This window comes from Mastigoproctus giganteus, chromosome 10, assembly GCF_048544385.1.
Source record: "Mastigoproctus giganteus isolate SK-2022 chromosome 10, ASM4854438v1, whole genome shotgun sequence".
In the NCBI taxonomy this organism is placed as follows: Eukaryota; Metazoa; Arthropoda; class Arachnida; order Uropygi; family Thelyphonidae; genus Mastigoproctus; species Mastigoproctus giganteus.
Window position 1 is genome coordinate 213,707,354 of NC_143584.1, and position 12,956 is coordinate 213,720,309.

The 12,956-nt window shown below is 34.0% G+C and overlaps 1 long non-coding RNA gene across 1 annotated transcript; it reads left to right on the forward strand.

Annotated features, from left to right (window-relative positions):
• Positions 1 to 431: 431 nt before the first annotated feature.
• On the forward strand, positions 432 to 9,456 carry LOC150079878 (uncharacterized). The gene is made up of 4 exons (XR_016547583.1): positions 432 to 497; positions 4,147 to 4,225; positions 6,590 to 6,715; positions 9,351 to 9,456. It is a non-coding gene; the product is annotated as an uncharacterized LOC150079878 (long non-coding RNA).
• The last annotated feature ends 3,500 nt before the right edge of the window (positions 9,457 to 12,956 follow it).

Genomic DNA, 12,956 nt, shown 5'->3' on the forward strand with positions numbered 1-12,956 from the left:
TTACCTGATCATGTATCAATGTTTTCTTCAGCTGACATCAGATTCTGCACATTTGCCTTACCTATATTCAACCATTATCCAAATGTGTTTCCCCTCCCCCACATCTGATGACAGCTATACCTATTTTTGTTTTATTTGTATATTTTACTGTACTAATTTTACTTTACAGTTCAACCACCTTCTATTGGCTATGTAATTCGGCCCATAATTTTCTTAATTCATCATAACTTTTAGGATATTAACATTCTTTCACATATCTACTACACTTCCTTTTCTGATATCCTCACCCTTCTAGTTTCTGGCATTGTGTAATTTTCACATCCATTTATGCATATTTTATTTAATATATTAATACAAACTTATTTTATTTTTTATTTATTTATTTTTTTGGCTTATTTTCTATTTCCACTGGTTTTTAAAGATGTTTCACAGGTAGATATAATTCAAAGAATTATTAAAGAGAGTATCTCAGAAGATGACATTGTATATTGTACAAGGTATGTATGGATGGATTTATGTTTAAGAAAAAAAATATTAATTTTTAAATATGTAGCTAAGATATTTTTAAACAAAAATGGATGCTGATATTCAAATAATTTGCAGAAGTTATATAAGCTGTGGTTGTTGGCTTGTATCTTAGTTTGTTGCATATTATTATTATTATCATCTGTTTATTTAAACACAAGGTTTTGTCTGCACAGCCTGAAAGCAATGAAGGCATAATAATAATTAACAAAAAAAAAAAAAAAAAAACTGTTTATGCTCTGTCACAACCACCAGGTCAGAGGAGTTTATGCTAAATCACGAATACAATCATTAATTTTATTTAGCAGTCACAGGCTTGAAGCACGGTCCACTCAAACAGTGTGTGCTACATCATTCTTGCCCCTGACCACTTGGCTGTCAGGCCTACAAGTTACAATGCATCCATCTATGTGTGTGTAAATTATATATTCAGGTAAATAGCAGTTATAGGTCTAATGAAACACATTTGAAAGTTTTGCAGTTTAATCTGACTAGCACCAGGATAACGTACTTATTTACAGTTACAAATTCAGGCTAGCTAGGATTACATACATTTTTACAGAATGTCTGTATGGCATTTTCACTGACACCTCTTTGAAAGTACAGTGAATGCTTCATCATGAAATTTTCACTAACACCTGAAAGTGCAGTGAATACTTCGTCAAGCCTTTACCACTGGTAGTCTAGTAGTATTCTAAGTTTTAATGAAAAGTTGGCCATCACAATTAAGTGGAACCTGTCCATGTTAGAGATAGGTACTATGCTGTATGTCAGTGAACTCGTAGATATTCCTGCAGCTGTTGTCATCACAAAATTTGTAGGGATCTATGGCAAAAGCATTATAGAGACCAGTTGCGTTAAATGGGAATGTGTTCTTGAGACACACTAAATTGTTAATGGTAGCATTCACTGAAAATCCCACATAACTTCGTTCATGCCCCCCCCCCCCAACCAAGTTTGGGAAGTTAATATCATTAACTGCCCAAATAGATTCACAAATATATCAGTTTACTTAAATTTATTTCTATTTTTTACCTTAAAAATACTTCCCATTTGCGAAGAGTTGCTTCTTTAAATAGGCTATTTTATTGATGTAAGCATTTTTTCATAATAAATTCCATAAACCTTTTGATGCATTTTAATATCAGCCATTGCCATATCCACTTATCACTGCACACAACAGTACTGTTCTAACTCTTGTGGTCAATGGTTTTTTGTAGTTGTGAGAGCCACACTGATAAATAAATTAGGAATCCTTTGTACATCCAAAAGCCTTTATCTTTTGTTCCAAGATGGGTTTATTGAGCTGGTCACCTGGCTTGTATACAGTAATTAGCAAGAGCAATTCGTGCTTAGTTACAAAGTTTAAATTACTGAAATACCATTACTGAAAGTGATGCCATTCCCTGTTTTATTTTTATGAATTACAAGTATTAAACATCAAGTAATACATGGATATACTCTCTATTCCCCCCATGTATGTTTAATTATGCATAATAAACAACATAATGCTTATTTTAATATAGTAACATACATCTTGTGTACATTGAACTGTGAGATGTTTCTGCCTCCATTAGTGTACTGATTGCAGCAAAAATGAAACGGCATTCTTATCACATGCAAGAAATTTGTCGAATTTCTCCAGCACAAGTGTTGGAAGTGTTGGAATGTCGAATTTCTCCAGCACATCTTTCTCGTAATAACTGAATTAATACGTTAGCCATCTCTTCATGAACGTCTACCACAACAAACTTAAAACATTATTAATACTACAGGATTTCTGAGGTATTTCAACATAGTTCAGTTTGATCATGGAGAGACTTTCTGCTCCCAATGAAGACAAACACCAAGTATTTGGCACTAAAGCGTGGTCTTGTGTTCGACAGAGACAAATACCATTATCCACAAATTTCTGCCTAAGTTGCTATTATCTTTTTAAATTATCATCACTTGGAATAGGCAAATTCACTATACACTTAAAAATCTGGGACATCACAGAACAGCTGCTTTGAAGCAATAGTAGTAGCAGTAGTAATCGAAGCATGTGATATAAGAAAGCAAGTTTATGTAGCATCAGCCAAAAAAAATTTCACACCATCCATTCCCTCTAAACATTTGTCCAGTTCCTTCTCGAATTATCTCGAAGCTATCAACTTCCACAATCGCAGATGGAAGTTTGCAATCAACTACCTGCTGGCTAAATGCAAATTTCCGCACATCTATTCTACAACTGTATTTCCGCAATTTGAATTTATGCCTCCTCAGGTTTGCAATCTGAGCAAGAGGAAGAATCCCATCAGCATTGAGACTGCTCAACCCATTCAAGGCACTGATGTGTTCTCATCCTCTATTGATACTCAGTTTAAATCCAAATGAATATATTTTGATTCCTTTAAAGCTTGAATTAACCAGGTTTTTTTACTGTAATTATTTCGGATTACATCATAAGAGAATATACCAAATACTCCAGTTAGGTTTTTAATTTTGTTTAGGCATTTCATCGCTCATGCAAACTGGCTCCTTTGCATAAATTTGCCTTCTGATACTTTTGATATTAATATTAATACTGCCATAAATACAGTGAGCTTCCAATTTACAAACTGGATCTTAAAACAAAAATTTTTGCCAACAGAACATTCAGTTTACAAATTCATATCCCGGTTGTACAAACTTTTTTACAACTTATAAAACCATTACCTCTTGAAACTAGCAAGAATGAAATATTTCAGCTTTGTTGTATTTAACATTGTGTACCGTACATGTAGTTACTGTACATAGCACGAAGTATATTTTTCATGAAATATACTATTAGGCACACTGATAAAAATGCAAATTGCCAGTAACATTTCCTATTGGATAAAAGTGTGATTTCTGTTTAGAATATTTTTAAATTATTGCCTGGGAAACTTATTCTTTCAAAATCATTTCATATTTCCAGTGAGTAAATAAATGCTACTTTTTGATCATTTTATTGGAGCTGTATGGGGTGCAAAGAGTTTCTATTACAGTAATCACACTGCAATATGACTTTAAGAAGGGGATTAGAGGGCCTAACCAATTGTAAACGTGATTTAGAAAAGTTTTTATTTCTGTTTAAATTATAGAGCTATAACCATTCTCTATATGTAACTCCAAAGTCGTGCTAAACTGCATCACTGTAGTTGTGGGTGTTTTTTTTTCGCTAAGCAAAATTGTATAGCGTCACCAGGATAAGCAACTCTGCTACACATTTAAAAATTATTTTGTATTATAAGCACCAAATTAACAAATATATTTTGATATATTCATTAATTCAGTATTCTGAGAGCCATATCTTTTGTTATGGCTCCTCAAATGCAATCTACCTCTACTGGAAATTGCACCAAAGATGTTTTAAAATCTTTTTGTTAAAAAAAAAAAAAGAAATTTTTGTTATTAGGACATGAAGCTTATGACTTATCCCAGTTGCTATGTGTTTTTTTGAGTGAATATTTTATTATTTGGAATGTCTTGTTATATTATATCTATGGAAAAATCATTTCCTATTTATGGACTGCTTGTACTTTTCTGGTATATGAAACACATCTAATGAAAGGTATGAATTTTCACTGTTTTTACTCAATTTTTTTCTCCCCTCTCCAGGAAAATATTATTTGCCTGCTCAGAATCTGATTCTGATAGCCATATCATTCCCCTTTTGGAAGTCCTGATTGAAAAAAAGGTAATTTTATCATGTTACATATATACTTATGACCAAGATTTAATTCTATGAATACAGGCAGTCCTCATTTTGCACGTAGTGTAGGACCATAAAAATTACCATGCAAAGCAATCTTAATAATCAATGGGAAGAATTACGATTGTTCCGTGACCTTTAAAAAAACTTTGTTAAAACATTAAAAGTTCTTACTGTCAGTTATAATTGTATGAAAAAAGGAGTAAAATTAATATTTATTTATTACGCTGTAGATTTAAAACATTAGAAAAATTCAGAATTAGTGTTTTATTTCTTTGTAAAAAATTTATCAAGAGTAGTTGGAGCAGTGCTTGCCTTCTCGTCGTATAACTTACAATACGGAGCGAGTATTGTAAGCCGAATTGTCATACTCTTTTCTAAGTTTGGATCAGCTTCCAACATTTTATCCTTTGCATTTTCAATATTGTGAAATATCTCCGAGAGTTCCTTTAATGTGAAGTTTTTTTTCTGGCCTCACTTCCTCTGGGATATCTTCATCCTTTTTTGTCACAACCACTTTCCTCATTTATGTCAATAAGTCTGCCTTCACCAAGTTCCTCTGACTGCATATCTACAGTCTCTCTTGAACGGCAGCAGTGTCAACATTCCCATGGTCAGCTATTTCTTCTATAATTTCATTTACGTTCGATTCGAATCCTGCAAAGTTATTTGCACAGTGTGGTAAAAGTTTCTGCCATACTGCACGCATATTACTTGTTGTTACTTCCTACCATGATGCTTAAATATTTTCAACTGCATGCTTTGTCATATTTCTTCCAAAACTCAGCTAAAGAAATTGCATGATCTCCAGTTGTAGCATCAATAGCCTGTCTGAAAGCATCTAAGATAATATACTTTAAAAGTTGAAATAACTCCTTGGTCCTTTGGCTGGATTAATGAAGTTGTTTGGTGGTAAAAAGCAAATTTTCACATTATCATTCAAGTCCCCAAGAGAACTAGGATGACCTGGAGCATTATCCAACAGTAGTAGTGCTTTAAAAGTTAAATTATTTTGCCTACAGTATCTCTCTACTGCTGGACAAAAATACAATTGAAACCAGTCTTGAAACAATGTTACTGTAACCCGTGACCTTTTATTTGCATGCAAAATGACTGGTAGAGATGCTTTGTTATGATTTTTTAATGCTCTGGGATTCTCAGACCGATAGATAAGCATAAGTTTTAATTTAAAGTCGCCCTCTGTTTGCCTCCTAATAAAAGAGTTGATCTATTTTTAATTCCTTTATGGCCACTTTGCAATTCTGTCTTTCATCGCATAAGTTCTTGATGGGGGGTTGCCTTTCAAAAAAGACTTGTCTCATCAACATTAAATATTTGATGATCATGATAACCACCTGCCTTAACTAATTCTTGGAATCTGGGTGCAAATTTCACAGCAGCATCCTTATCTGTGCTAGCAGCTTCACCAGATAGCTTAAAATTAATCAGTTCATGCCGACTTCTGAAACGATGAAACCAGCCTTTACTGGCAGTAAAAGGTTCTTTAGTCTCCATGTAATTACCGTTTTCTTTCAGTGCTTTGGCCTGAATGGGATTTTTTTTTTTTTTTTTTTTATTAGTCTTCAATCCAAAGTAGAAGTAAACGCTCCATTTCAACCTTAAGCGGCTTTCTGTTCCTAGTGCAATTTAAACTAAAAGATGTTGAAGATACTTTACATTGTTTTTTAATATTCGTCGGACTTTTTCAACGTGGTTTGTACCGTAGCTTTGTACCTATCTTCACTTTGCTGTAGCCACTTTCAAATCGTCTAATCGCATTCAATTTCACTTCCAACATTATCACTTTTCGGTTCTTTGCAGCATTTTCAATTTTGTTGGCCATTTCACTCTTCTGATTATTCATTTTTGTAAAATGTCATGTGGGTTTATCACTGAGAGACAAGGAGGCAATACACATGCTTTGATATATGTGCTTGAACTGAATAACAGATGCGCAGTGACCAATCACCGATGACGAACCAGACTTTGAAAGAAGTGACGTGATTGGTCACTGATCATAATGTGCATCTATTATTTAGTAATTTGTGGACTGAAGAGCTAGCAGCGAAGTTTTTACTTTATGCAATTACTCAGAGTTAATATACCGTGGTAACTGAAATTTGAACAGTGTTGTTGGACTAGTGCTATTTAACTAAACTGTGGTAACTGAAATTCGTACATATCAGAACTGTGCAAAGCGAGGACTGCCTGTACATTAAATAATAAAATAGAATAATTGTAAACCATAAACAGTTTATGAATTTATTTATTTTTATTATTATTTTTTTGTGACTGCACAATTTTGGCATTCATCTTTTAGTATTCATGTTATTAATTATGTTTGCATAGGTGGCACTTGGTGAAGACTGTTTAGAATTACTGACTAGGAAATTACAAAACTGGGCTGAGGAGCATAACAAGAATCTTAAATATTCCAAGTTACTTCTTAAAGTTATATCTACATATGGAAAAGAGGTAAGAACTTTGATTTTTTATATCATCTTGACTCTAGAGGCAAGCCAAATCATGTTAGGAACTAATTCATATAAAAAATTGCCTTTATGTGAATTAGTTCTTAGCTGCCTGCTTTTTTTTTTTTTTTTTGCTTGTTTTAATAAAATGTTATCACTTAATCCAGTAAAGGCATAAAAAGAATGCTAAAAGAAATTAGTGCTTAGCAACATGGAAATACACAGACATTAACTAAAATACCCTGGAATCCCAATTTAAGGTATTCCTATCTTAAAGGAATATTTTTTTTGTGGTATCATCTAAGTACCATATTTTCCAGACCATAAGAATGCACTTTTTCTGGAAAACATTGCTTAAAATTCCCCTGCATCTTTTGCTTTAAAGGTATACTACATGAAGTCTTTAGCCGTGGCTAGAGTCAAAGTGTCCAGATGGTCTTCTAAAAAAGCTTGCCCTTTTATTGTGTGACTACTTCAGGTCATACATACTTAACTGAGGCAGTAAAAAAAGTATGGTTGCTAAATTAAATATGGAGTTAGCTAAATAATTCCAGGAGGCCTTAGCCAAATGCAGCCATTAGACACCTCCACGGGTGCTTCAAAGTATTCATGTGAGAAGTGGACTAAATGGATGGAGGCACCAAATCAGGATTTGACATCAACAGGACAAATGAAATGATCAGCCATTTCCCAAGGTATGCAAATGGTTGCAAATTTAGTGGGAGTTGGTGAAACATGAGACATTTGCCACATATTTCAAGAAATATGGAATCAGCAATGCCCTGAAGATGACATGCTTTTAAGAAAAGTTGAAGTTCAGGCCATAACATCAGTAATTACAAGTGTGACAATAGCAACAATTTGCTATTGGCATTATACAATGAATACATGCTTTGTTTTATGCTAACATTTTGTTTAATAAGCACTTGTGAGTTTATCTTTCAAATATATGTAATAAAATGTCTTATCACCCAGAAAATATGATAATACATTATTTTTCTTGATTTAATGCAAGTTTTACTTGCATTTTTAGGTATTTTTTTTTAACCAAAACAATGCAGATGAGAATTATTATACACAGAAAAGAAAGGTTCTAGATTTCTTTTAAGAAAAGTATTGCTTTTATTTTATTTTTTTTTTTGTCAGTTGGTATTCTGAGCATCCACCAAAAAGAATTTCTAAGAGAAATAACAAGTTATTCTTTCTCCCTGTTTGCTGCATTTTGAAACCGAAGCTTCTAGACCTGGGCATCGTCCATGCCTGGAAGACCATAACTGTTTTGAAATCAAATTATGTGTGATGATTGTATCATGGAATACAGAGACTTGTGAAACTTTTTTTTTTTTTTTTTGATTTGGTAGTTTTTGGCGCATCGGCTTCTGTGGCCATATTGCACCTCCCAAGGTTTTTGCAGTACTTTGATCCAAGCCCGAGGCGGGAATCGAACCCGCGACCTTTGGGTTGCCGGGCAGGTACTTTACCCACTCGGCTAGCCCGGTCGGCACTTGTGAAACAATTATGAATTGTTAATCTGTGAAGTTCACACCATAGATGAAGAGGAAGGATTACAAGAATAAGAGGGATGGAATATGGAGGCAGATGTAGGAAAATACAGCTTCAGTGACTAAAATTTAGTCAACAGTGTCCTAATACATCTTTGCTAAGTGTTAAAGAAATATACGATACAGTACAGATGAAGCAATTGTCAGTGGTAGAGAAAGAAAGAGACAGTTGCTAGGTTGAAATTGTCCATAGATATTTGAAATTATTCGATTGCCAACGCCAACATGATAAATGAAACTTGCGCAGTGAGACTTGTTTGTGGTGTGAGACAATATTGTCTTCCCTTTCAATTATTTCAGAAAGTAACAGATGTGTGTGACCAACCCCCTCCCCATTTATTTGTTACTGCACTGGTGAGTTTATTATATAGTTGTCAAATGTGGAGCTTCACATTTATTATATAATGTTTTATCTTTCCACATTTTGCCTCATAAATTTATATTTTTTGCAAGACTAATATTACAAGATACAACATATGATGTATGTAACTTAAGGTGTAAAACAGACTGGTCTAGCCAAGTGGTCAGCGTGATTGTGTAGAAGCACATGCATTTTTAGCAGGTGCCTCCGTAGCCAGGTGGGAAGGAGCAACAGTGCATAACACACGCTTCTTGATTAGACCGGGGTTCGAGCCAGTCACCACCAAATACGGAGGATGCGGAAAGGTCAGGGAATGACCACTGTATATTCCCGGAGCAATATGGTTGCTAATGCTCCTAAAAACCAAATAACAACATTTTTAGCTGGTTATGGTTCAAGCCCATTTGGTTGCTAAATACAGTTGATTGCATTCATTGTCAAAATGACTAGTTGTAAATTACTCTGGCTATGTGGTTCATGACAGAGTATAAACAAGTGTGTATGCAGGGGGCATTGTCGATACCATGTTATGTCCAAAGTGAATACCAGAGTGGAGGGATATTAAAATTCACATCAATGTAATTAATTCTAATAAATATTTAAATGTTTTTCATTGTAAAAAAAAAAAGCCCAGCAGAGAATATTAATGTATTAGTCATTTCCAACTATTGGGTTAATATTCTGTGCAGTAATTATAACTTTTTTCTTCCCCATAGGTCAACAGCTCACAGCTTTCCAGCTTAATCATAGCTGTAGGAAAAAATAAAACTTTTCTGAAAAAGGCTGCGGAAAATCAGCTCAAAAACTTACAATGAAGCCAACAGGAACACTAGTGATTCTGTACAAGAAAACAGACTCCTATGTGACATCAAGGTTATTAGTTGTGTTATACAGAACTTGTAAATTTGTATTTTTTTAATTCTACAAACTGTAGTTTATCAGCAAGAATTATTATTTATACCATTAAAAGAATCTAATATGATACACGTATAGCCACTTTATTGGGACCATGAATTAATAGTATGTTGTACACTGTCGTTGACCCGAATTGTTGCTCTGTTGTGACATTGAACCAAGGTATCAAAAAGTGACAAGGACTATTATGCCATCCATGTAACCAAACTGTACTTAATTCCTAGAGTGACTTGGGCAGAGGATTTTGATGGTAAACACAGTCCTTTCCAGTTCATCTCACAGATACCCAGGGTATGGCTGACCAGGGTAGATGCTTAAGGTCTTCCTTGTGGGGGAAAAAACCACTAATTAAACTTGTAAATCAGAACAGCCTATCTAGAGAGGAGAGATCAGCAATCAAACACCTTAAGGAAGATTAAATCCACCACTATACTTAAAGCTGGTAAGGGCAATGCAACCATAATAATCAACACCTCTGAGCTTGTTGCCAAAATCAAGATTAGAAAACACTTCAGTTTATGCCTCAGTTCCCCAAGATCCAACTTCAGTAAACAGATGAACTGCACAAAAAAAACTCAGTCCTAACAATTCTGAACCACATCAAAATGCAAGGGATTTCCAGCCAGATCAATCATTGATGGTTGATTCTACCCAGATCAAAAGTTCAGCTATCTCAAAGGGCCATTTTTTCCATAAGTTAAAACCATAGAAGAAACAACTAAAACAAATATGAAACCTACATCACTGATGATATTTTAAGTTCTTATGTGCTGTGATGTAATGACTAGATCATGGATATAGCTTAGCTTAATTTTTCAGCACTCACCTCACAGTAATCCACTTAGTTGGTTGAAAGTTTTGCCATGTGCATAGTGGTTAAGTTATGGGCGTTAAAAATTTTCCTAAGAAAGGAAAGTGCACCTTCCATTCTATGGTTGTCTAATTAAAATAAATTAAATGAAGTGAGATAAAAGCTAATAGCCGCGCACGAGTGACTTTCGAAATCAACTTCAGTTAGCTATAGTGGGGAGGGGAGCGCGTGCGAGAGTGTTATATACAGGTTGGGTTCCCGAAATGCATTTCAGTGCATGCGGAAATTTAATACGTGCTAAATTCCAAATAGGGAAGAAGTTGGCGGGAATCTTTTTGTTTAATATGTTAAGTGATGTGTGGTGCTTAAACCACTCAATGACGAGGACTTCGTTTTGAAGGATTTTATAACTGGAATTTAGTTTAACTATTGCAATCGCTGAATGGGTTTTGATTATAAGATTGAACATGTGTTAGTTCTGTACTTGCTAAATTAGATTTGAAGCTATTAAAGTGGTAGTATGCACGAGTGTTAGAAATTTGATGTCCCAAATTTTGCTGTTGTACTGCCTATGTAACATGCTTGACAATCTGATTGGCATCTAATTAAATATATAATGTTATTATGATCTTGTGTCCCATACTCGTATGTTGCCTTGTATGAATTGAATTTAGAACTTAATTTGTTATGAGATGTAAATATTAATTTGATCTGTATTTTTAAAAATCTGTTGAAGTCGTCTAGCATATTGTTGATGGTATGGGAGGGCGATAAGGGGTTTGTGTATCTTATTCACGTGGTTATTAAATTTTTCTTGGGTTATTAGTATTATTATGGACTTTGGTGATGGTTTTTTATTAGTTGTAATGGGTATTTCCTGTCGATGAATTTTTTGGTGAGGTATTGCAATTCTACGGATAGGTCTGTTTGTGTGTGATTATATTTGATAGCGTTGTATATCTGATTGCATAGAACTGTTTTTTTGATGTATAGAGGATGGTGTGAGTGGTAATGTAAGAATTTACCTGTATGTGTGTTCTTTCTGTATATTTTTGTGCCTAAATATGTACTTATTTTGTATATAGTGAGGTTTAGAAAATTAATTTTATTATCAGTTTATTTTGAGGGTAAATTTGAGTCTCTCATGTGTTGTATTAAATGTGTTCAGTAAAGTATCGATAGTTGTTTTGTTGCCTATTAAAAGGACATGTCTGCGAATCTCATATATAGTTTAATCCCTAGGGGAAAGGGTTGGAATATTTTTTCTTCAATAGAAGCGAGGTAGATTTTGGATAAAGGGACAGAGATACCAAGGCCCATGGGGAGGCCAAAAATTTGTTCGTAGATGTTGTTTTGAAATTTAAATTGTTTGGCATCAAGTAACAGTGACGTGAGTTCTAAAATGTCAATGTTTAAGTCAGTATGTTTTGTCAAAGTGTCGGCTGTAATTAATAGTTCTTTAAGAGCCAGTAGCATGGTTTCGATGCGTTCGTTTGTATATAGGAAGACGACGTCGAAGGACGCGATAATATCGTTTTCAGATATGGTCATGGAAGTTATACGGTCATGTGCCTGTTTAGTATTGTAGACTCTGAACCGAGAAAATTTCATTAAAGGTGAAATAATTTTGACGAGGAATATAGGAAACAATGGGTCTTAAAAGGATAATCTTGTTTATGGAGTTTGACTATTCCAAAAATGTTTGGGAGAATATTACTGCATATGCCTATTTGCTGGAGGGTGTGTAAATTAATTTGTTTGTTGGCTCTGAGTCTTCTTAGGATTCCATCAAGTTTATTTTTAAGTTTGTTAATGTTAAACATGTTGCAAACTTTGTATGTCATTGAATCTGACAAGATGTGTAACATTTTCTTTATATGTATTTTTGTCCATGATTGCGATGGTGTTGCCTTTGTCTGCCTTTTGTATTACAATGTTCGGAATTTTCATGAAGTCTTGTATGTGGGTTAATTGTTGTTGGTGAATATTAGGTTTACTAGTTAATTGGGAGTTAAAAACAGCATTGGTTTCATGTATAATATAATATTTATCTGGGTGGTTGTCAAGTTTAGTTTGTATTTCAATCATGGCATCTTTTACTGGTTGCTGTTAATGGTGAAATTGAATCCATATTCTAGACTAGAAAGTTCATTAGGGGAAAATGTTTGTGTAGAGATGTTAACAACCAAGTTGTTGGGGATTTTTTTGTCTTCTGGTGAGTGTATCCCATTTCTTGGTGTGCTTTTGTGTAATCTGATTTAATTCCCTGAATTCGTGTGTTGTTCTGTTGTACGTAATTGTACCAAGTTGTGGGGGTTTAGTTCTCTTTTAAGCTTGAATTTGAGGGTATGTATTTGGTCTAAAAGGAGATATTTTTCTTTGTATCTTTTCCGTAATTCGGCTTTAATTATGGCAATAGTTATGCCATAATTAATAAATTATGGTGTATAATAAAAGGGTATTTTTTAACAGTATTTTTGGTGCAGATACAAGCGAAATTGAGGATTATCTCATATGCGAGACATTTCTTTAAGAATGTAATGTGGAGTTTGTCGGAAAAGTATTTGACTAATAGTTTTGCGAAATGAAGTTTCCT